The sequence below is a fragment of the Heliangelus exortis genome, chromosome Z (genome assembly GCF_036169615.1).
Source record: "Heliangelus exortis chromosome Z, bHelExo1.hap1, whole genome shotgun sequence".
Lineage (NCBI taxonomy): Eukaryota > Metazoa > Chordata > Aves > Apodiformes > Trochilidae > Heliangelus > Heliangelus exortis.
In genome coordinates this window covers 61,788,548-61,811,886 of record NC_092454.1, presented here as the reverse complement: position 1 = coordinate 61,811,886, position 23,339 = coordinate 61,788,548, and the positions used below count along the sequence as shown (strand labels likewise).

Here is a 23,339-nt window from a genome sequence, read left to right as displayed (position 1 = left end):
TTTTCAAATATCAGTTTTAAACCCACAGATGAGAGGCTTATCAGACATGGACACCTGACCATGGCAACTGCTGCCCTGGCATACTGTATCAAACACATACTCTGGGTAACTCTGGATTTACAGAAGCAAATATTTCCTTTTATGGTATCAAAAGTTTGAGGCAGTCTACCATAAAAAAAGGCATACTTATTTCATATTTTTGTGCCAGTTACTATTAAGTCCAGAGTGTTCTCAAAATAGGAAAAAAGAAGGAAGCCTTATCCTTAGGTAGAGCGAATAACTTACTGAACTCAGTATTTAAGAATTAAAACTGAGGCCATTAGGAGGTCAGATTTAAGGATGTTTAAACATCAAAGAAATGCAGAAAGACACACATTTTCCACAGCGAGTCTATGGGCCTAATCTTACTAGTCTCTGAGTATGCATCAATACTTTAATTCCTTTATGCTGTACCAAAGAAGACTAGAAGAAAGTATGGTCAAATGTTGACACTGTAGCTGTTTTTGTCTTTCTTTAGACTACTAAGAGAGATATGTTGGTGTCTGGCAATCTCTTCTGCATCAGTATATTTTCCCAGCTTCACAGCAATTACCACTTGTAATGAGGAATGCTGTTCTCTTCAGAATCCCAAACAAAGGAAGTTTCTTTAAAATAGAAGAAAGTCTGAGATATGTTTCAGACTAGAATTTTGATAAATGAAAATTGAAATTTTTGTCTGTTTCCTAGTGAGTTTCATGAGGTAATCCAAAATCATCAGATAATCAAGTATCCATTTCATAATTCCTTTTTTATGCAATGTACTTGTCCTGGGATTCACAGGAGGCTGATACTAAACACTTATTTCAGTGAAATTGGTAGCTGTCTGTCTTGCTCAGGATCTCTTACAAACAAAGGGCAAGAAAACTTATGTATTTTCTGCCAGAGTAAGACATTGGCATTTCCTCAAGGCACACATTAGTTTCCCCAGGTCATCACCAAATCTCAATTTTAGGGCATTGGTTCAGTCACTCAGGGTAATGAAATTGTCTTGCCAAGTATTATGATGCTTCTGCCATCACATCACCAGCATAAGGCTGGTGGCAAATAACCTAGATATTATTTGCACATCTGCTGAGTAATATTATGTTAAACATTACATGCACAATTATGTTCAATTATATTAAACAAATCTATTTCACATAATGCTGAATCTCCAGGGCTTGCACATCTTTAGTTACAGGAAGTTTAGTGCAGGGTAGCAGATGTTGCTGTTTTTTTAATTGGATAATATGCTTAAAATGTCAAGTGCACAACAATAATTTCATAACAGATATTCATTTTTGGCAAATAAATAAAGCTCAAAATTTTATAACTTTTAGAAGTGTCAGAGGAGTTACACAAAAATTACAGCATCTAGTCTTAGAGACAAGAGCAAGAAGGGCATTTTTCAAACTGTAGACAAGTAAGCAATGTTTCTGCTTTTGTTTTGGAGTCATTCCCAAACTCATCTGAGAAATAACTTGAATGCACTAGGTTCTCTTCTCCCCTTTTCCTTTCAGTGTTGTCATATCTGTTTATCCTTTTCCTTTGTGTGGAGCTTTCCAGCATCACAGATTTCACTCAGGAATCTTCATTTGCCCAAAGTCTGTTGCACTAGGAATATATGTTTATACTACAGGTTAGCAGCAACTATGGGACTGGGTCAGTAGAACACTTGTCGGCCTCACCTCCATCCCTGGAAAGGGGATGGAACAACTCATTCTTGGTGCTGTCTCCAGGAACATCAAGGACAAGAGGCTTATTAGGAGCAATCAACATGGCTTTACTAAGGGGAAGTCATGTCTGACCAACCTGATAGATTTCTGTGAGGATATAACCAAGTGGATGGACGATGGCAGAGCAGTTGACATGGTTTATCAGGAAGGCATTTGACACTGTCTCCCCCAGCATCCTTGAAGAACTGAAGAAGCGTGGCCTGGATGATTGGGTAGTGAGATGGATCAGGAGCTGGTTGAAGAATAGAAGCCAGAGAGTTGTAGTCAGTGGGATAGAATCTAGTTGGAAGTCTGTTTCTAGTGGAGTCTCTAAAGGGTCAAGTACTGGGGCCAGTACTTTTCAATAGATCCACTGATGACCTGGGTGAAGGAATAGAGTGTACTATCAAAAAGTTTGCTGATGACACAAAGCTGTAAGGAGTGGCTGACACTCCAGAAGGCTGAGAGCCTTTTTTTCAATGAGACCTGGACAGGCTGGAGAGCTGGGCAGGGAGAAAGTTAATGTATTAAAACAAGGGAAGTGTAAAGTCTTACATCTGGGAAAGAACAACCCCAGGTACCTGTATAGGTTGGGGACTGAGCTGTTGGAGAGCAGCACAGGAGAAAGGGACCTGGGGGTGCTGGTGGATGGAAGGATGACCATGAGCCAACAATGTGTCCTTGTGGACAAGAAGGCCAATGGCATCCTGGGGTGCATTAAAAGAGGGGTGGTTAGTAGGTTGAGGGAGGTTCTCCTCCCTCTTTACTCTGCTCTGGTGAGGCCACACCTGGAATATTGTGTCCAGTTCTGGGCCCCTCAGTTCAAGAAGGACAGGGAACTGCTTGAAAGAGTCCAATGCAGAACGATCAAGATGATGAAGGGAGGGGAACATTTTCTGTATGAGGAAAGGCTGAGGGAGCTGGGCTCTTCAACTTGGAGGAGAATGAGGGGTGAGTCAAGCTTTTCTCAGGGGTGACTAACAATAGGAAAAGGGGCAATGGTTATAAACCGGAGTGGAGGGAGTTCTGTATAAATATTTTATGAAATTTTTTTTTACTGTGGGGGTGACAGAGCACTGGAACAGGCTGCCCAGGGAGGTTGTGGAGATATTCAAAGCCCACCTGGGCACTTTTCTGTGTGACCTCTGCTCTGGCAGAGGGACTTGGACTAGATGATCTTTTGAGGCCCCTTCCAACCCCTAGCTTTCTATGATTCTGTGAACACCATAATAAGGTGCAAACCCCAATCTTTTTAAATCTACCCCCAGTCCTCATGCTCCACTCATATGTGTTGCCTTGGCTGGCCACAATACACAGCACTAAGGCCAGAGATTTTAATCAGGAAGGATAGAGACTTTGCTGTGATATGCAGAAAATACTGTGCTTATTACCCTGTTGAATCAGGGATCTGTGATCTATCATAATGATATTTCTTTAGAGTTAAATCATAGACTTCTCTTCATCAGCTGCTATAGATTCACAACAGCATATTTCACAATTGAACTTTGTCATACTGGCTGCTAGGAAGTACTATTACTATCCAGTTTCATACATTTATAATTCTTGCCACACCTGTAGGGTATTTACTCCTTAGTGTTTCTTTGGAATCACACTTAGAAGCATTTAGCAATACTGGAGCTTGTATTCCAGTCCAGTTCCAGGATCCCCCAGAATGGATGTGTTTATATCCACATTTGCATTTGATACAAGTGTATTTCAGAATATATTTGTGAATAGTATCTATTTATGGGAGAAAAAGCGCTTTTTCAGGAAAACAGAGGCTTTTTATAATATGCCCATTACACAGCAGATCTCTGGCCTTCAGTACCCCAGCAGTTCAGGAAGTTCAAGTGGTATAGAGTGCATCCTCTGCAAGGCTGCAGGCTCACTGGAACTAATGGAAAAGATGTCCAAGTGAAAGCTCTTACAGTTTATGAGGGATCAAAATCTAGATGAAGAAATTAAAAATTCAAGCCCTTATTCTTCACCCAACCCAATAAAAGGATAACCCAGTAAATAACAAACACTTAAGTCAGAGAAGAAGAAAACTGTGCACTCTTATTCTGCTGAAGGAAGTCCCCTGTTTTTTGGCCAAAACATTGTAGAAAAGGCAGCTGCCAAGGGTAAACATATATTGTTCTGTAAGTGGCAGAGAAAAAGCTTTTCTTTTGAGAGCACCAGTGTCAGATAGGGCTTTGCCAGCTGTAATATGCCCCTGCTAGATACTCCCTGTACGTAACTTTTGGCACACCCTCTAAAACACACATGAGGTTTTAAAGGAGTAATTCTGTACATATGAATCCTCACCACTGAAACTAAGCATCTGGCAGAAAAACCCTCCAGATCTACCAGACAGATTCCACACCACACCAGTTTCTAATGGTTTTATTTCAATTTGCCCTAACTTTTGAATTTTTGCCACAGAAATTTTATGTTACCTTAGAAACTGTTTTTTTTTTTGTGTTTAGCACTGGCTAACCTTAACACTGAAGCTAACCTTACCAGAAGACTGAATGATTCTGCTGGTGCTGAGGATTAATTAGGGAAACGTCTCCATGATATAAAAATTTCCTCTGACCCCATCCTGTTCAGCTGTCCATTGCTCAGTATCCACCACAGACAAGCAGGATCAGAGCTATATGCTGGTGTAATTTGATCTTAATTAACCTGTCCTAGGTTTGAGAAATGCAAAAGTTCTCTCTGAAGTTGTACCAATCGTGTATCAGTTCATTCAGAGGTGTTGGGTGACGAATTATAAAAAATGGGAGAGCACAAAACCCCTTTCCATAAACCTCACCAATGTGGACCAACTTCACTACTTTTTTAGGCTCTGCTGATCTCCCTCAACTCAGTAGTGTTCCTTGTTTTGTCCTTTAAATCATGGTGGCCTTCCTATCTTCAAAGCCAGACTATGCTTAAACTCCCTGCAACCACTTAAACAGTGTACATTCCCCCCTCTCCTTCTGCATTTAATGAAAACAGGACTGTGTCTTACAAGGCAACTTCACTCCCTCTGTGAATTGCAAGAAAAAAAGCCCATAGTTTGTAGCAGGCATCAAGCCTCTGACTTTACTATAAATAAATCTCATTTATCTTTCTCACTTGGGAAGCTAGCAAGCAGAAATATGCATTTGAAAAAGGAGACTTGCTTGCTCTGTACCTTAAGAACAGTAACGAGGGACAGGGAAGACAGGCAGCTAGTGGGGGAGATCACTGGCCTAGATTATTTACAATGATAAATGGAAGTATACCTTCTCTTCCTTCCAAAAATTTACAGGCACCAACTGGAGCTCAAAGCTTACTTTCTAGCCTCTTAAAATAGCAAGGGCCAGTTAAATGAAGACTTCTATTGCTGCATGGTTAATGCATTTTTATGAGGAGGGACTGACTCACCAGCAATAAAAATCTTTAACTGTAAGTTAACACCTTAGACTTCAGCAGCTGGGTTTTTATGTAAGATTTTCATGAGGGTAAACAATATTAGGAGTCTTGGGCTGCTCCTTTAAGATGAGTTATTAACCCCAGAATTCATTTAAGATATTAAAAAGGATAATTTGTTTTTATGGTGTGGAAGCATGCTTTATTCCTGATCTAGTTCTTTTACCTGAAAAGACAGTTTTCACACAGTTTGGCTGCTGACTAGTGTACCTTCCTTCATCCTGAAGTCTGTAGGCTTTAGCAGCTACAGAGCAAAATCTGGGTAGTGTTCCAGGGCAGTGGGAGGGTCAAGATGGACCTCCTGACTGAGAAGGGTCTAGCAATAGGAGCACCCTGGAAAGAGCTGTATGGTAGAGCATCATTTTAGGTCATGTTTTGGGGCCAGGCACATCATGTTGTAAAGTTGTTATGAATGCAGTGTGGATGATGGGTACTCAGCCCTCCTGGGCTGGCATCTCTGTGAACACTGTGGGTGAAGATTTTCAAGGTGAATGCAAACCTTCCCCCTCCTCTTAATGTGGCTGGAATGGGAAGGAGGAGAGAGAAAGAGTGTTGCTAACAAACTATGACTCTGCCAGTATGCATCAGATTGTAGTACTTTATGTTGGGAGGAAAAAACTTTTTTTGTGCATGAGTACAGCATAGATTTCCCTCTGCAAAGGAACAATTCTTTTTAAAAATGAATCAGTGCTGGGAAGAAAATCAAGAAAACTTGGTTCAAAGAGCACAGTGCACAACAACAACCGTGACAAGTTCATTACTTGAAACCACTGTGGCGACATTTACCTTAGGGAGGTGCATCAAAGCCTTGAGAATCTTCTTGTTTGAGAAACTGTACCAAGCTTCACTGACCTATTGCTCAAGAAAGCCTAGGGCTTTGTCACAGTGAAGCAGGAGGAAAGCTGAATAGATTTGTACTTTATGGAACAATGCAGGAAATAACCACAAAGAAAACCCTCCAAACCCCAAACTCTGAAATTCTTTGTTGAATACCAGTATTTCTTTAGCTGAATTCTACCTCCTACACATAAGCATTCATCTGGGACCCTCTATATGAAGTTTAACTGCTTTCCTCAGAGATGCCTCACAAATAAGGACTGGTTTGTAGGCCAGCTGATGCCTTCTGTATATCTTTCAGCTTTGTGACCTCTTCATATACGTGTGTCCATTATACTGTTTTCCTCTAGTGTGTTTCAGAAGTCACTCTTCTGCATGCAGGAAAACTCTCCACATTTTGGGTGAATTTTGCACGCTACACAGTGTACACAGAAGCCAGCCATATGCTTTTGTGCCCATGGACAATTCCCAAGAATCCAAATAAGACCACTTCTGGTTTTATCACACATAAGAGTCAATGCAGACTAAGCCTGCAAAAACACTTCGACTTCACTAAGTGCAGTTCTGAGGCAAGACTTCAGAAGTACTAAGGCCTTCATACTTCATTTTGCCCCCTTTTGTGCCTTTGGACTTGCACAATGCAACACATAGCCCTCTTGCTCACTGTGGAGATCGTGAGAACATAAATACAGAGGCCTGAAGTGAGTGTGAAGATCTGACCCTAAAAAAAAAAGCCTGAGAGTGCCAAAGGGAAGAGCAGGAAAAGAATAGCATGTAAAGAAAGTAAACAGCAAGAGAAAGAGATCCAACTGTTCTGAAGCAATGCTGCAGGTAGGAAAACACAAGAAAAAAAGAGGAGAAAAGTTTTTATCCCTTGTCCCAAAATATTTCTAGTCTTCTGGTATGATCCGAGTTATTATTTATATTTTGTTTGCAAGGAAAATTCAGCCACTACTCATAGACGACGCCTGAATTTACAAAAATAACAAGGCTTTATGATTTAAACAAGTTATAAGGATTTATTTAGGATTTATACAATTAGTTACTTCGGAGAGAAAAGTCGTTAAGAAGAGGAAAGAAGGAGGGTAATTAAGATGTTATCTCCGTCCCCCAGCCCTGGCCTCTGGCTGTAGTCGGGTGCGTAGGGTCTGTCGCTCCTGCTGCTTCTCTGTCCCGTAGCTGAAGCCGAAGTGCCGAGAGAGGGGGGGGTCCAGAAGAAAGCCCCCGCTTCTCCTTTTCTCCTGGACTTTTTCATACAGGAAAAGAAGAGGGGTCCCTTTTTTGCATAAGTCCCTGATACACACAGACTTCCAGACTTCCCGGAGATGAGGGAAGTCTTCCTTACCTTTTTGTCTTTTTGGTGTCCTGCTACTTTCATTGTCTCCACCATGCACCAGGAGGCGACCTGATAAGCATTCTTATCTTTTAGGTGTCTGTCAGGCATATGGTGAGGTAAACATATGTTAATTGACAGCATGTTGCAACATAGCAGGGAGAAAGGAAAAAAAAAAGATTGATTCAGGAGACATATTTTTGTATTTTTAAAGTGTTTACATCATCTTCTTACAGAGAAAACTAATGCATGCCTTCCTCTAAATGCTCAGGTCTTCCTTCAGCTGTCTAAATCTCAGTCTGCTACACAGTGGCCACAGTGAATATACCCATGGGTGGGCAGGGCATGACTGAAAATCTGAGGCAATAAGAGTGGCAAAGGCTAGGCAGGAAACCTTGTGTTATGGTTGATAGAGGTGTGACTCCTGGACCAAGGCATGGGAGCTGTTGGAGGCAGTGTGCTGGGGCATCTTTGTCAGTGATAGAGCAGCTTTGCTGAGAGCTGAGAGCTCTTTGTATAGTGCAGAGTTGAGAAACCTGCATTTCAAAGACACAATAAAGAGAATTTTGGATGAGTGTTGAGGACTTGTGAGAAGGAACAAGGTACCATGTCAGTCAGAAACCACACTACAGGGCAAAAGCTTAGCTTGAGTTACCTTGGAATCCAAGAGATTCATGACAAGAACAAAAATTAGAAGGGGGAGGGTGAAGGGGAAGCAGCTGCCTATGTAGTGAAATAACTCAGTAAAATACAGAAGCAGAGCACAGAATCAGGCATACCACAGCCATGTACTTCAGCACATGAAAAAAAAAAAAGGCTTAACATGCTATAAAGAGGTCATGAAATCACTCCCAACATTAATTCAGTTTTCTGTTTTCTTTTTCTACCCATGAGACTAAACATCTCCCACTCCCTTTCACTCTCTCCAAGAGACATGAAATTTCCCAGGGCAGGATGGGTTACTGTACCAGGAGATTAACCAGCAAACCAAATTATAGCACTGTGTTACTGCCATTAGACTTAAGGTGGTGCCAGCATTTCTTTTATAAACTTCTGTTTTTAGAGGGCTTATGAAGCTGACACAGCCGTAAAAATTCACTGACCTACAGGACCATGCCCTGAGACCAAGAGTTCCCTATTCTTTCTTCACTGTCTCCTCTCAGTAACAATTGAGATTTAATTAAGTTTTTATTTATTGTTGAGAATGACTAATTCTTTTGACTGTTTTCATTTAAGCTCTAGAAAGAAATAAATATACCTCAAGTGTCCTTATTTTGCAGAAAAAAGACAGACATCCTCAGCAAGTTCTCTAATGATACAGAGCTGGGAGAGGTGGTTGACACTCCTGAGGGCTGTGCTGTGCTGCCATCCACCATGAGCTGGACAGGCTGAAGACCTGGGCAGAGAAGGACCTAATGAGGTTTAACAAGGCCAAGTGTAGGGTCCTGCACCTGAGGAGGAAGAACCTTAAGCACTAAACTGTTAAGGGCAGACCTGGTGGAAAGCAGCTTAGAGGAGAGGATCTAAGGGTCAGATTATTAGTAAAACAGATAGCAAATTATCCGTGAGCCAGCAGTGTGCCCTTGCTGCCAGAAAGACCAATGGAATACCAGGTTGCATACTAATGCTTTAAAAGAATCATGAACTGAGCATATGTTCAGTAGCTCTTTCAAAATTAAAAGATCACAAAGCTTTGGAGTGCCTCCAGTTTGTTAAATACATGATAGGTTGTTGAGTACATGGACAGGTTTTACTGAGCCCTCAGTGTTATGTTTCATACACTAAAAGAAAGTTTCATGATATAAAGTACTGTTGGCAAAGACTTATTAAGCCCTCTTAAACCAATCTGCTTGCGGTCATCTATGGGACAGAGAAGCAGTTTACACCTCCTCCACATATCCATTCATCTGGTTGTGCAGCAGTGGAATGACCAACAATATGGGACTTCTGTATTCTCAAAACCCACCAGGCTCACATGCCACATGCTTCAGCCTCCTCCTGATCCTGTAATTCCAACATTTATATTAGATGGGAGAGGAAAATATTATCCTAGGATTGTGGAGACAAAAAGGAGCCAGGGACTATGCTGGTGATGCATGATTTGCTTGTGCAGTATCAGAGTAGTAGCAGGGAATCCCAAATGTGAAGTAGGACATTTGATGTGTAAAATCCCCCAAAAATTCTCAGGCAAAGGCCATGGGTTGTATTTGCATCTGCTGTTAGCTGCCAGTTTTGATGATTTCCATGCCAGTGAAAGGCAACCGAGGGAGCTTTTGTTGAAGTGCTGATTTACCTTGGTGAGGTGGTGCATGTATGTTCTCTGTGTATATATGAAGATTTAAGAACATACTTAAATTCAGCTGCCTCTGCTTGCACAGAGGAATATTTTGTCAATTGATTTTTTTTTTCCTACCAAATCCAAGTCCCTTCTGGGACTATTTCTTTGCTGTAATAAAACCAAACCAGAGCCCCAAGCCAGGCAACTCCTTCTCCAGCTAGTGGCGGTTCTTTCCAGTCTCAGGGCCTGCTCTCCCATTCATTGCTTCAGGATCTTTTGCAGAAGTCAGTGTTCTCCTGAGCCATCTTTCCAGCTTCTTTCACAAGGAATGTCTGGTCAGTTCCCAGGTGGGGCAGATAATTCCACATGTTTGTCCAAAATTAAACCAGTAGGCATTAAAGAAGCAGATGAATTCATTTTTTTTTCCACCTATGGAAAACGAGTTTCAAAAATTACTACATTCTACTGTTTCTTGTTTTAATTTCAGCAAATACGTATACAGATAGGAATCTCACTAAAAATTAAGGATATGCTAAGGACTTTCTGTAACTTCTGCTTAAAATTAGGGACATATTTATCTGAAGGATATTTAGACTCTATCCCGCATGGTAAACTAGTGCTGCATCCTTCACTTAAATTACCATATGACCACCCTTCCAGCTAAGGATACACATTTTCAAGATTTGTTAGCATAATTCAAGGCCTTTCACTGTGAATAGGCACTGACAGTTTGCTGGATACACACCAAATACAAACAACTTGTATCCTAGTCCTAAGGGTACACTTAAGGGTTTCCTTATGGTAAAGAGATCTCATAAATCACCTTCAATCACTGGCACTTAATTGTCAATGTGTTCCTTCTAAACTGGGGCATTTAAGACAGACAGAGAAGGAAACATTGTTTCCTGTCACTGGTTATCTTTTGAAAGAACCTTGGTGTTTGTATTTTGACTGATGTGTAAAATTATTTCTGCTGAAGTCCAAGGCAACTTGTGGGATAAGAAACTGAAGTCTGGAAGCTGGGCTACTGGAGCCACTCTCTGTTCTCTCTCTCACAGTTCCGATGAGTATGAAAAAGTCTTGCTTAAGATGTCACCTCTAAAAAATTCTGTAACTGTCATATACCTAAACAAAGCAATTCTCCAGCTGAAGACCTGCATACAGATAAGAAGGCTGAAGAGATGATGCAGGAGGAAAAAACACTGGTAAATATTGATGAGTTTCAGTTCAGTGATGAGTTTCCTCATATTATTATTATATCAGCTGATAAAAGGCTATTACCACCACTCATGATAAGAAAGGGAGGAAAAATGTCATCTCCAGCGAGGAACTCCATTTATTTACAAAGAGTTACAATATATTGTGCTACTTAGAAAAACCCCAGAGGCATATTGCAATTGTCCTCACAGATCTGTCACTGCTATGGTTTTATATCTCTATGGGAGCCAAAGAAAAGTCACTGTAATCCACGTAGTCCTCTACAGATTAACTGATCTGTAGCTAGTTCCACAGGAGCAGAATCCTCCCTTTATATCATGCATGCATTTACTTCTGAGTGAGAAACACTACTTGCTGCTAATATAGTAGTTCATGAATCTTAATCTCCTTTTGATATTTAAGTTAATGACCTAAAACCATCTATTCAGGTGGGGCTCTATATGGTTTTTTCTCTTAAAACGAGTTCCATTTATTTAAGTTCTTGAACTGCGTTATGATCTCATGAAATATGTTTCTATCATTTAATAGCAGTTGAAAATTAAACTTTCTTTTTCCCATTGGAAGTGTGCTGATTACTGGAACTTCACAGCCTGTAAACGTTTTCAGCACCTGCTGGGAATTTGTAGTACAGCAGCACTGCACAATGCATTACTGCAATATGGTAACAGAAATATGGAAAAGCTTTTTCTGTATTCACAGGAAACTGTAAACATGTCGGAGACTCCATACATTTCTTGGCATCCACTGAGAATGCATTCAGGCTTTTACCACACCTGTTAAACTACAAAGAAATACAGATCTTCTGTAATAAAGGCCATAAAGGCCACTTGGGGTCCAGCTTGCACTTTTTAAAACCTCAGATCTGTCATACTGAAGGCAAGGAGATGATCAGGTACTTTGCTTCTGCTGGAGTGTAGTATTTCAAACTGTATGGTAAATGCCTGTATGATGTGCCATTAGACTAAATGCTTGTGATCAGGCTGGAAACAAGATGACATAAGCATGTGGACTTATTAGAGGTAGAGTGAACCTGGATAGAAACCTGACATTAGTGACAATGGCACAGAGGGAAGTGTTTTGGCATGAGATAGATGCTGGTTAGCAAACCTGTCAGTGACCCAGGGTTGTCAAGCTGCTGAACTGCACCTATGTGCTTCCACTGCTCTTACATTTTCGTGTCTTCCCTGAAATAAGCCTGCCAGAACTGTGAATGATAGAGACAAATTGTGCTTGTAACAACCTTAATTTCTCCAGTTACATTGAATGAGATAATATTTAGTATCTTCTGTGATATGTCTAACTTTACAGGTATGCCTGCCTCTAATAAAGCTGTGAAACAGAGTGTTCTGGATGTTGGTGGTTTTTTTCCTTTTAGTTGTTTTTTTTTTTTTTTTTTTTTTTTGGGGGGGGGGGGTTTTTTTTGGGGGTTTTTTTTTTGGGGTTTTTTTTTTGTTTTTTTTTTTTTTGTTCATTTGTTTGTTTTTTCTCCCTTTTGCTATTTTGCTTAAGACTTTCAGGTAAGGATTCCATTCAGGTTTAATATCACAACTGTGTTACTTAATATTGACTTTGTCCACGATGCAAGATTCAAAATTTAACATCTTATTGCAAATGCGTATCTTTTATTTAAATGCTAAATCATTCTGGTGTTTTATTAATACTTGGAAAATACATAAGGAAAATGTAAATACAAAGGCTATTCTCTTCATTAATTTGTTTGTACTCTGGATTATGTCCAGTCTTAGCTATAACCCCATATTAGGTTTATAAACGAACTGAAGAGAGAGGGATAAATGAGCACAGAGTGCTCATTTTCAGCCTGAGTTTTAGGAAAGTTTTAGCCTTTAACCTCCAAAGACAAAGATATTATACCAGCCCTGTTGTTTGTAGTACTCCATTTCTTGGTGTCTGGACACTCTCTACTACTCAGTGGCAGTTTCCCTCTATTTAGTGTATTTCAGCTCACTTGTTACAGGAACAGAGAAAAACAGCAGTGCTTAAGTAGGGTTAGCCAAAACTCTGGTAAGTGCTGCTAAGCATGCATACCACTTCAGATATATTTACACAGCAATGTAGAGTGGTCACTCCTCTGAAAACCATCACCTTTGTCTTGAAGATGGGGCAGTGCAGCCTTAGAGAGCTGCAAAATAAGAAATGTGAATGTTGACACCTGAGCCTTTGAGTCAAGATCTCTGGGACATACAGGACAATTTCCCTCTCTGCTGACAAAGATGCCTGTGACAAGAGAGTGGAGTTGCTTTCTCTCTGTTGTTCTCTTGCCTTTCAACTTTGTTAAAGAAAATAGGGTCATAAAAGCAGAAGGGAACAGGGCTCCTGGCAACCCTATGGACTCTCCTAAATATGGAAACAACCTGGGTGAGATCAGCAATGGAACAGCATGTGCTGCTAATGGCTTCCCTCTTTTAGAAGTGAACATTCACGCATCCGCTGTGAATCCCAGCAGGCCAGAGCTAGAAGAAGAGGTCATATAGATTTTTCTATACTTGATAAAGTCCTTAGGGTCCTAAAAAGATGTACTGTGGCAGAAATAGACAGGTTGGGTACACTTATGATTCTGAAGCAATCAAGATATCATCCAAGTAAATAAGCACTTTCACTCCCAGACCTTAGGAAATGAATAGCTCATCCCATAGCCATGGCTATTCTCAGAGTAATGCACAGGCTAAAAAACCTTGCATTTTGCTGATGTGTAACCCCAGTCTGCAAAGATTTTTAAAACTGTTTTAAGTGGCTTGAATGCAGGAGGTCAGCATGCAAAATGAAGTTTTACCTAAAATCTGTTTATATCAGAAAAAATAAATTCCTGAGTTATGACTTGTATGTTTGAAAACTGATGTGTACAACCTATCTGTAGTCACAAGGCAGCTCAAGGAGTTAACACATACTATATATACCAAAGGGGAAGTGTTTAGTGTGATGAAGCTATGTTAATTAAGTACCAATGAGCAATTTACTTTGACATGTAACACTGTTAGAATTCTCTAAATGGATAAAACTCTAGATTTAAAAACTTTTTTGGATATATTCACCTGTGTGTATCTATATAAAACTTACACTAGACCAGTGAAAACACAATTTCAACTTCTCTATGAGACTTTGTACCAAACCTGAAAACAGGTCCTGTTTCATGTCTCTGGCTGCAGTAAGTTTTGCCATTGTGACTGTTGACTACAGATTTTATTTTTTTGTTGTGGCTTCTGTTTTTAAGATCAAGGTATACCCTTTGCCTTTATTCCTGGTGTGCTTGCCACTTACATAGTCATGAAGTGACTGTTTTTGTGCAACTGGGGTCTCGTGTACATTTGTAGAATTTACAAACTAGACAAATTTTTATTTGTACTATAGCCTAATTGCTTAAAAAGCAGCAACACCTCACCCAGAGCTGCATTCTACTGAAAACAAATATATAAAAGGTCTGAAAAGGAAAACACCAGTTTTAATAAGGGTTAAGATTTATTTTGATTAGCTAAACATAACCTGAAATGTATATTTAATAACCTACTCTGAGCACTGAAGTTAAGTGTAGCCTCACTTGCATTAATAAATATATGCTAAGTAGCATAGACTGTGAATCCACCCTGAAAAAGTCTGAGCTAAAGAGAGCATTAAATGACCTTTTAAAGCTGGAAGGTGAGGGTGAAAATGAAATTGCCTTTGTGGGGGAGAATATATAAAGATTTAGAAGTTTAGCCTTATGTATCTGAGTTTGCAGATTTTGGCCTTAGGCTACAACAACACAAGATGAGCAGTTTCTCCTTGGAAAGCTGAATTCAAAATCCAGTAGGTCTATAGTAGGTTTGCTTTTTTTCTCTGTTTTTCTCTGTTTCCTCAGTTTCTCAAAACCTCTTACTGTTACCTTAACAGATATAGAAATTTGCATATGACAGTCGTTCACTAGAATCAATATTGCAAGAAATTAACTTTATCCAAGAAAGCAATTTAAGCAATCATAAGATTGTTTAAACCAACCAGAAGCTTCCCTGCATAATTACAAACTGCATCAGGTACTCTTTTAGTAGGTGTATTTCTCTCTCATTGAAATAGTCAAGTATTCACTGGTCCAAATAGCTGCTAACAAATTTGGTTTATTTTAGAAAACACAAAAATTACCATATTATTTTCTTAGTCCAGGGTTCTTAGGGATAGTCCTCTGAAGATAGTAGTTAATATTTTTAGCTAGTTTAAGATAAATTGGACAGCTTTCAGCTGTTTTATGATTCTTTTTTGTCTATGACTTACAACAGATTTCAGCACATGAATCTTCAAAGACCCTTCTGAGGAACTATTTGCCAACACAAATTAAAATATTTCAGTGTGCTGGGATGACACCTCTCTTCTCTCACCTTGCAGTTGCTCTGCATATTTTTTTTTTTTTTTCTCATACCTCACAAAAATCACTCGTTCTAGCAGCTGACTTCTTACCTGACTTTCTGCCTCCACAGATGGAAGCTGAGATGCCTGTTTTAACACTGAGGACACTTCAGGGCTAAAGTCACACAAAAATTCTGTACTGTAACACTGATGCTGTAAATGATAAAAAATCAAAATCACAGGAGGCATCATGAGGTGTTCTGAAAAATGTTGTTGAAAAATATCTTGCATTTCCTGAGCATAGTCTTTTTCATTGTGTTAAAACCATTTTGTCTCCCCAAACACATTAACAGGAAAAAGTAGCTGACTATTGACAGGATCCATTGAACTATTATTGACTAGAACAACTATACTTTTAGGTAGTGATGGGTTGTCTACAGCTTTTTTCATCTACAGCCCATGTACATGTGTCTTTTTATTACAAACACAAACCTCTTTGCATTACACAGAAAAGATATAACAAGTTCTGGTGATAGAGGAAATGTAGATTTTTTTCTTTAAATTATTTTCAGTTCATTTTTTGCAGCTAATGTGAAATTGCTGAAGAACTCCCAGATTCCTTGTATTTAGTCTCAAAAAAGGATGTAATCTACTTTTGTATAGTTTTTATATTAATAATTAAGAAAAATGCAGCAGTAAGTCCTCTAGAAGGAACACTTGTCAAATAATTTAATATTAGTTGTTCTGAATTAATATTGCTGTGTGAGAGTGGAGGACCTTCAGCTGATGCTTTTCAAATCCATCAAAAATTGTAATGAATACTTGCATCCGTATTATGTCCAAGCCAGTCCATCTTTCTGAAATGAAGGACAGGAACTTTGCCAAACTTAAAAAGCCACATTTTTCATTTAAGTTGTTAATCTTGTGCTATCATTCATTGCATATAATTGGTTTCTTAATTGCACCTACTAAGAAATCTGATCAGTTCAAAGTTCTCCAACCTCTTGCTGGTGAGACCAGCACACTACAATTTCCAGTTAATGTGTTTGCTATTTCCAGGTTTTATCAGATTTTAGTAATGAACTCAATGAGATGCACCCATCAAAGAGGAACTTAGAGAAGAATAGGATGCTTCATTTTGTGGAGCATCTCTTGTGCCTGAAGGAAGCCAGTGCCACCTTGCTTGCAATAATGAAATTCTACTAGCTTAGTTTAGTAGTTTTAGAAGTCTTTTTCAACCTTCCAGTGGGGATAGGTATCTCTGTATAGCAAACAGGCAGACTGGTAGAAGACTGGATTTCCTAGCTAATTTTTGGGAAGCATAGAATCAAAAAATTTATTTTTATAAATTTGGATTTATAAAATTTGGATTTATAAAATTTTATAAATTTGGTTTATATTGGATGGTTCATTTAAAGATCATCTAGTTCCACACCCCTACAAAGGCAAGGGGACACCTCACACTAGACCAGTTTGCTCAAAGCCCCATGCAACCTGGCCTTGAACACTTCAAGGGATGGGGCATCCACTTCTTTCCTGTGCAACCTGTGCCAGTGTCTCACTACCTTCACAGGAAACAATTTATTCCTAATGTCTAATCTGCATCTACCCTCTTCAGTGTAAACCATTCCCACTCATCTTATTGTAACACCCCTTGTAAAAATTCCCTCCCCAGCTTTTCTGTAGGCCTTTTCAGGTACTGGAAGGCTGCTACAGGGTTTACTCAGTGTCACAGTTTAACACTGGCCCGGCAATTAAACCAAGTAACAGACGCTCTCTATTAATCTCTCTCTCCTCCCTGATAAGAAGGGAGAGAATAAGGGAGAGAGACTTATGGGTTGGAAACTAAACTACACAACTTTAATGAAACAGTAATGATAAATAGGAAAAATTACTAAATATATACAAATATACAGGAAAATGGATACCACATTCCTCTCCCTTTTCCCCCAATAGCTCTCACGTCACCACTGAGGCTGCAGGGCAGCCCTGGGAAAGCCCAGGCTGGACTCCTGGAGTCGGCAGCAGTTGGGAACTGGAGGCAGGAACACACAGATATGGGCTGGCACGGATCAGGACCACAGGCAGACGAACGGATGGGATCCTTCCAGGATGCCGGAGTGAAGGAATGGAAGCAGGAAAGGCAGGCAGCTGGAAGCTGGAAAACTGGCTTGGCCCTCGTGATCCCTCAAATTTATACTGAGGATGACGTATACGGGATGGAATACTCTGTTTGGTCAATTCTGGCATCTATCTTGTCCGTTCCTCCCCAGAGGAGGGATGCAGGTGGGACCTCTTTATGTTTTCTTCAGAGCTGAGCAGTGTCCTTGGCTCTGCACACCAGTCTCTAGCAGTAACTATAAACATCAAGTGTTATCAGTCCTAGAAACACACACTGTCTGAGAAACTTGCTGTTATTTTCAGCAAGTGCAACTACTTACAAGAGACTTAGCTAAAAGCAAAAGTACAAGACAGAAAATCACCTTTATCCTGGCCCAAACCAGGACACTCAGGTCTTCTTTTCTTCAGGCTAAACAACACCAACTCTCTCAGCCTGTGTTCATAGGAGAGATGCTCCAGCCCCCTGATCATCTTTGTGGACCTCCTCTTGACTTCAACAGCTCCATGTCCTTCTTGTGATGGGGGCTCCAGAACTGGACACAGTACTCCAGGTGGAGTCTCATGAGAGTGGAGGGACAGAATCCACTTCCTTGACCTGCTGGCCATGCTTTTGACACAGCCCAGGATATGGTTGGCTTTCTAGGATTCAAGCACACATTGCTGGCTCATGTTAAGCTTCTCATCAACTAACAAACCTTGGTCCTTTTCCTCAGGGCTGCATTCAATCCATTCCCTGTCCACCCTGTATTTGTGTTTATGCTGACTCAGTGCAGGACCTTGCAAGTGGCCTTACTGAACTTCATCAGGTTAGTATGGGTTCACCTCTCAAGCCTGTTAGGGTCCTTCTGGACAGCCTTCTTTCCTTCAGCATGTCAACCACACCACACATTTGGTGTCATCAGAGAACTTGCTGAGGGTGCTCTTGATCCCACTGTCTGAGTCTCCCACAAAGGTATTAAATAGCACCCATCCCAGTACTAGCCCCTGAGGAGTATCACTAGTCACTGTTCTGTATTTGGACATCATTTGAAATCACTTTTCACAATCTGCTGGTCATGCTTCTGCTGATGCAGTCCAGAATCCTTGTGTCTGTTTCCTTCACTCCACAGAGATATAGCAGTTGAAGTCAACTGAATTGACAAATAAATGAAGAATGTAGGACATCTGATTAGAAATGCTGGAAAGGAAGAGGATGATACAATGGCTAATACATTTATTTCAGTTTCTTAGCTATGTTGCAGGACTGTACCCATGTCAACAAACTGCAAAGTTTTGAGTGTATGTAGAAATACAGCTGCAAATAAAAAAAGGCAATTCAATGCCTTGAGAAACTGTCCATCTGTGTAGTTGCACTTTCTGGATTGAAAAAGAACTTGTCGCTCTTTGCAAAGTAAAATGGTAATCTTAACACGATAATAAATTCAGGAAATTCACAGAAGGTACAATGATAAACTTTGGTTCATGAATGTGACATAAAGAAATTTAGGCTCCTTGTGTGCTGTGAAGTCAAATCTGCCAGTGGAAAGTACTGATTCTTGTATCCAGCCATTAGTAGCTCACCCAAGCACTTGAGTAACATCTTGGTAAGTAAAGAAATAAATTGGTCATCTTAATTCATATTAGAATTCATGTAAACTCCATGAGATTGTTTAAAACAGTAGCTTAGACTTTGTATGATTCCAGTTTTCTGCATATTTCTCAAAACCTCAGCTTTTCTAATTTAAGCAATTATTAATGCTGTTTGGGTATTTTTGTGCTTACATTAGTCAGTGATTACATTTTAAATATATAGTTACTGAGTTTAATTCAGAAAACATCCCTAAGTGACCATTGATTCCATACAGCTGAAGAGCAGATACATATAAGAGTGTAGGTATGTCTAAAAGCGTATGTGTGCTATTGATACCTGTAATTTTAAAATTTTCCTAGTTCATCATCTGGCCACTCAATTGTCTGGACAGAATCAAAGGAGCTGAAATATGATAGCAAAATTAATTTTACTTTGGAAGAAGGATGGAAACGGGGGGACAAGAATGTCTGAAAAAGACTGATGCAGGGTAAAATTATATGGCATCCTGGTTGCAAAACAAACATAAGCAAATGGCTTCATTTAGTAAGCATCATTTTCCCCCTCAGAACGTGTCTTCTCTATGTGCAATATCTGCATATATTGATTAGTATGATTTATAGTTGAGTTTTCTTTCCTTCTGCACTCCTGCATCAGAAGGTAATTGCTCACGTGCTGATTTATCATTTTCACGCAGAGGAAAAGCAGCATCCTGAAGTATCACAGAATGAAGATTCTGCAACTAACTCAAATGAGATAAGACAAAGGCACTGCAGTGATCAGTTATGTGCAGCTCAAATTGGAGATACCTCTGTAAGGTTTGAAAATGTGTAGCTCAAAGGCTGGTGCTGCTGTCAGATTTTTGAGTTCTTTGCTCATGAGGAAGTTTACCTGGCTTCGAGTTTGCTGGAGACAGATGGAGTACATCTGTCCCAAAGGGAAAAGGGACCCTCACACAGGAGCTGGTGGGGCTTGTTGAAAAGGCTTTAAACTAGGCTCAAATGGGTAAAGGGATAAAACCAGTCTCAGTAGAGAAGAGCCTAAGGATGGGCTTCAGTCCACTGGCCCACTTCAGGTGGGAAATGGGGATAAATGCGACAGCAAAACCACAGGGCTTACTAATGGCTTAGTAACCAGGAAAGTGGTTGGGTATGGTCAGATACCAAAAGTGAAAACTGACTGCTTGACTCTCTTTCTGAAGCGCTTATATACCAATGCATAGAGATGGGGAATAATCAGGAGGAGATGGAAATCTGTGTTAAGTTGCATGGCTATGATATAATCGCAGTCACTGAAATGTGGTGGGACAGCTCCCATGACAGGGATGTTGTCATGGATGGCTCTGCACTATTGTTACAGTCTGAGGTAACATTAAAATTTATTTTTGTTTTAGATCCTTGAAACAAAGTCCAACTGTAGAAAGGTCGGGTGCAAGCAGACTTTATTTGACAATTGACACAGGCAAAAATATAGAGGCAGGGAAAAGAGGGAGAGAGGAAAAGAAGATATAAGAGAGAGAAAAAAAATGGTGAGAAAAAGGGTAAGAAAGTGGGAAGAAAGAATGAGAGAGAGAGAGGGAGAGAGAGTCACCACCACCAGGGGTCCAACTGTCCAGCGAGTTTCTTCAAGATGGGGCTGATCCTGGACAGGGTCCAATGCCAAACAGCAGTGGGTCAAGAGACAGCAAAACAGCCACAGGATGGACAGCCAGATATACCCCTGAGTTCCTTTTGTTCCAAAGGGGCAGCTGTCAGTCAGCTGCCACAGAAGCCAGGGGCATTGACATCAGAGCCATTGCAGACAGGCTGCATGGAGTGGGGGCTTCCAGCACACAGGTCTTGTCTCTTTACAGTTCCTGCTGGGTTCCAGCTATCTCAGCCAGGTGCCTCAGCATCAGTACAATCAAGGTGGCTTCCTCCCCCCTGGCCAGGGTAATTGTGCCAGAAGGGATGTCCCAGCATTGCTGGCTGGCCCTCAGAAAAGGGGAGTTCCTAGTAACTGTTCAATTGAGGTATGGGAAATGAGAACAGGTCTGTAATTCCAATTTTTTCTGGACAGAAACAGGTATTGCAGGTTTGGGGAAAGACTCCATGGGACAGCATTTTGCAGAGCTAGCTAGTAGACATTTTCTTCTGTGTCATACAATGTGTTTTCTGTGTTTATGAATTAATTTTTCTAATTCTGTCTCTTACATGTCTCAAAATACCTCTGTATTCTTACTTCCTTTTTTGTCAGTAAGAACTTCAGTTCAGTTCAGCAAATACCATTATAAAACTATTCAAACAGGTCTACTTTCTTACTTTTTAAAAAAAATGCAGTTCTAACAGAAGTGTCCAGGTTCTTCTTTTTCTGGTCTTTTCATATGCCTGTTGACTAACAACAAGATGAAGTGCACATATTTGTACCAATTAAACTTGTGAAAGCATCATTCCACTCCTCTTTTTGTCATTTGTTCTCTCGTAAGCATAAAATGTAATCTCTGGATCAATGATTCAAAGGAAAGTTTTGATGGTTGAACACAAAATTTCATGGGTGGATTTGTGTTTGCTGTTCTCACAGACCTATAAAAGTCCTGATTCTTCAGAAGCACTCTACAAAACTATGTCAGCAAATTATTGTAAAGTAATCTTTACAATATCTTATTCACAAAAAAAAAATCAATAGCAAAAATATCTGAAATATCGATAGAAAAATAAAAACTTTTCTTTCACAAAATGTGTCAGGGAAGAGAATAACTTGTGGAAAAAATTGAACTGGTACTAGAACAGATCTGCTTTTATAAGCTCTTGTGTATTAAGAGACTAGGTGGTATTCTCTTTTGTGGTTTAGTGAACAGTGAATTATTTCAATACTAAGCAAAGTAGTAAATCAAGAAGATCACAGTGAGGCCCTGAGTTTAAAAGTGCTCTTGCATTAGAAAAATGCATATTGTAGTACGAAGATCTTGTTAGCCAAATTCCTAAATAGACAATTATTACTTATATATTCTCACTGTGTTTGCCTACTGTTAAGTATCATCCCTGAATCAGAGGCTTTTAATCTACTGTCCAATGTCAGTCAGACTTGATGAGTACAGAGAATAGAGCAATTTGTGGGTAACATGACAAGAATCATGCTTCATTATTTCTGTTTCTTATAGAGTGATTTGTAAATTACTGACAAGAAAATGAAGAATCTGCTTTTTACTCCAGCCAGGCAGGCCAACACTTTCTGTAACTCAATTTATCAGATATCAGCCTCTGTCATTGATGCAAAGTTATAAGTCCAGATTTTGTTTATTTTTAGCATTTTAAATAGCCACTCAAACAACTCAAAATCTCTTATCAGACATACTTTACATTTTTGTTGTGCAATTGTGAATGACTCTCCAGGATACACAGGAACACCAGGTAAAAAGTATGTGTATCAAAAATTCACAGGTAAAGAACATAGTTCATGCAACAGGCATCTATTTACACCAATGATGTACAGATGTATGCAAGACACTTGTATTTCACTGAAGTCCTGCAAGAATTCTGACTTTAAGAGGAAGTAGGAGGATATTTTTAAATGTTGTCTATAAAACTTTAGTTCTGGGCTTCTGAAACAACACTTAAAATTTCTATTAGGTTCAGTGACATAGCGGGGGTTACTAAAATGCTGAAAACTCAAACTTAAAAGGTACTGCCAGTGTAGGAAGGACTGCTGATTTGGCTATCAAAAAGGGTTAGTTCTGTGAGATTCAAGTGGCTTCAGTGGATAATTAATGACTTTCCATCAGTTGCAGAGTGGAATTTCATGGCCTTCCAATGTTGTGCTGACACTTTCTGAATAGAAGTTTACCAGTGAATTATATAAAAGCAATGGAATTCCAATTACTGTTGGAAAGGATTAGATAACTTTATCTTCTGTATAAAAATAGAATCTTGAAGTGCTTAAAATCAAGAATCAACATGTAAATTATTGAAAGATGAATCTGAAATTCTTCTGATACTACCACTGGGACTCCTTCTCCTTGATTTGAGAGGGTTTTGAACCTGAAGGAGAGAAATATGTGCATTTTTTCAAATTTTACTTCTGAGACAGAAAAACTAAAAACCTTAAAAATCAGAAAATCAAAACTTCTGTGATTTTGAGTCCAGAAAAAGGTTTTTAAAAAATAGCAAATAAAAGGACAAATATCATGACTTCCATAGAAATGAGTTTAGTTGACAATACTGAAGAAGTTCTTTTGTGACATTGCCAATGCTTGCTAAACAAGTCCTTTTTTGCTGTGTTGGTGTTTTGAATACTAATTTCTCTTTAATAGGACATTGCTGGTAAGCCTTTCACACACTTTCTGTCTTTATGAACCTGCAACAAGACTATAAGCTTAGCATCAGAGAGTTTAAGTGTGTTGTGAATGCTTTTTGTCTATAATGGAAGGGTGGTTGTGACTGGGCATCTTTGAGCTTTGGCAGCAATAGAAGTTTTGCTGAACAGTTTACAACTTGATTACCCCTC

At 39.6% G+C, this 23,339-nt stretch overlaps 1 long non-coding RNA gene across 2 annotated transcripts in view; it reads left to right on the top strand.

Annotated features, from left to right (window-relative positions):
* Positions 1-22,534, top strand: part of LOC139789966 (uncharacterized) — a 56,775-nt gene extending 34,241 nt beyond the window's left edge. Inside the window, exon 4 of one of the 2 annotated variants that reach the window (XR_011723314.1) lies at positions 21,997-22,534. This is a non-coding gene — a long non-coding RNA (uncharacterized lncRNA). Of the gene's footprint in view, positions 1-18,399; positions 18,627-21,996 lie in introns of those variants that run through there. The other variant, XR_011723316.1, reaches the window with a different exon arrangement.
* Positions 22,535-23,339: the final 805 nt, after the last annotated feature.